This window comes from Prunus avium, chromosome 3 (genome assembly GCF_965620075.1).
Source record: "Prunus avium chromosome 3, drPruAviu1.hap1.1, whole genome shotgun sequence".
NCBI lineage: Eukaryota > Viridiplantae > Streptophyta > Magnoliopsida > Rosales > Rosaceae > Prunus > Prunus avium.
Genome location: NC_142286.1, coordinates 33,123,929 through 33,126,539, shown reverse-complemented (window position 1 = coordinate 33,126,539; position 2,611 = coordinate 33,123,929). Strand labels below are relative to the sequence as shown.

Below are 2,611 nucleotides of genomic sequence, written 5' to 3'. Positions count from 1 at the left end.
GATGAAGATGATGTGGCCATGCCCACTCCAAGGCCGTTGGGAAGAGATAAACAGAAGGATGAAAAAAAGAAAGGGAAAGGTGTTGAAAGTTATCTCAACCAAAGTGGTAAGTTCTTGTCTGAATTGGTTCAACAAGGAAATGAGGCAAAAGAGGATAGGAGGCGATCGAAAGTTAGAGCTCCTACAAGAGCAACATGCATATCAAATCCAACAAGATAAGGAGGCCAATGAACAGAGGATAATATCCATGGACCTATCCAAATTTACTCCAAGAAAGAAGAAGTATTGGGGGAATAAGCAAGACGAAATTATTGAGGCCCAGATGAATACAAGTTCCCCTTACAATCCAGAAGACAACTCTGGAGACTATTATCCAAGCCCTCCACATAGTGGTTATTAATTTACGTTTATTTGTAATTGTTTTATCTTTATTTCTAATTGTTGTTTATCTTTATTTTTAATTATCGTTTATCTTTATTTGTAATTGTTGTTTATCTTTATTTTTAATTATCGTTTTCCTTTTTTTTATGATTGTCATTTATTTTTATATGATTAGTTTTTTTTTAAAATTCAATGATAAACCATATAATTCATTAAAATCACACAACTACATTTATAATTTAAACACACTTTCATAATTTAAACACACAACATAATTTAAACAGATTTACATAATTTAAACACACTTAAATAATTGGGAGTTTCACTAAAATACCCAAAATGGGGGCTGAAATTATAAAAATACCCAACACCCAAAACACTTTATAAACATACCCAAAACTCATCATTACACACACTCAAAACCCATTTATAAACATACCCAAAACCCATCATTACACACATACCCAAAACCCATTTTGGGTATGTTTCTATGTTTAAATAGTGCTTGGGTATTTTTATAAATACATGTCTAGGATTGGGTATTTTTATAAATATCTATAAATAATTTAAACACACTTACATAATTTAAACACACAACATAATTTAAACACACAACATAGCTCATTGCCCCTCTCCTTCGCATCTCCAAATGTGGTTGATCAAATCATTTCTTAGATTGTGATGCACTTGTGAAGCACGAACTCTATTATGACGGACCATGTAGTCTGAGATAGTTTGTCTATCTCGGTTTATATCATACGTGATAGTTGGCTCAAGGTCATAAGCAAGTCTTGCTCTTGCTCTTCTAGATGTTCGTGGACAATTGTCTTCATCATCAGATTCTGCATCTAGATCCTCAAACTCATCCTCAACAATCATGTTGTGCAATATTATGCACGTCATCATGATTGAATAAAGATGTTCTTTGTGCCACATACGTGCAGGTCCTTTAACAATTGCCCATTGAGCCTGAAGTATTCCGAAGACTCTTTCGACACATCTTTCCTATAAACCTCTTGTTTTTGGGCAAATAGTCTTTTTTTTGGAGTATCCGGTTGGGAAATTGTCTTAACCAATGTAGCCCAACGAGGGTAGATACCATCAGCCAAGTAATAACCCAGATTATATTCATTTCCATTGACAACATATTGGATATGGGGAGACACTCTATTCACTACGTCATTGAACAACGGGGAACGAGCTAGAACGTTGATATCGTTGTTCGATCCGGCAACTCCAAAAAAGGCATGCCATATCCAAGTGTCATACGAGGCCACTGCCTCTAGAACGATAGTTGGCTTATGCTTGTACCCAAGTCTTGGGGCAGTTCTTCCATTCCCAATGCATGCAGTCAAGACTGCATAACATGCCTGGGAATCCTCTGCGACTAGCCTTGTGCAAGAGCCTGTAAAGGTCGGCCGGATTTGGGGAACGGAGGTACCACTGACCATACACGGCTTCAATAACGGAGCAAAACTTTCGCAAACATTCAAGGGATGTAGATTCACCCAATCTATAGTACTCGTCGGTAGAGTCTGCTGAGCATCCATATGCGAGCATTCGAAAAACGGCTGTTAGCTTCTGCTCTGGGGATAGACTTTGTCGTCCACAAGCGTCTATCTACTGGGTAAAGTATGGCTCATGTGCAACAACATCATTCAAGATGCGATAGAAAAGCTCTCTTCTCATGCGGAACCGCCTGCGAAAGTCCACTAGGGGATAAAATGGTCTTTCACAGAAGTAGTCTTCCATGAGACTCTTATGATGTTTTTCTCTCTTCCGATTCTTGTATTCACGGCCTGCAACAGAACCACCATGTTTGGATTGTTGAGCATATTGCTCCAGCAAAAACATGTGGTGTTGAACAGCCATTGCAACCCTATGTTGACGAAGGTCATCATCATCAGAATCATCATTGAAGAAATTTTGTATAGCCTTCCCACGTGAATTCATTGTAAGAAGGAGAATTGAAGGAGATTGTGTGGTCAATTCAGTAGAATAACACTTCTTAAATAAACAAGAGAATGAGATGACCTACATGTTTGAAAATAATTGAATGAAGATAGAAAAAGATAGGGAAAGATAAGGGAATCCAATAAAGTGAGATGAACAAAGATGAGCAATGGTTCAGAACGTGATTGACAGAAGACAAGATGAGAAATGGTTCAGAAAATAATTGAATGAAGATAGGAAAAGATATGGAAAGATAAAGGAATCCAATAAAGTGAGA

At 37.3% G+C, this 2,611-nt stretch overlaps 1 pseudogene; it reads right to left on the bottom strand.

Annotated features, from left to right (window-relative positions):
* Positions 1 to 928: 928 nt before the first annotated feature.
* Positions 929 to 2,329, bottom strand: LOC110749960 (uncharacterized; annotated as a pseudogene).
* Between the last annotated feature and the right edge of the window lie 282 nt (positions 2,330 to 2,611).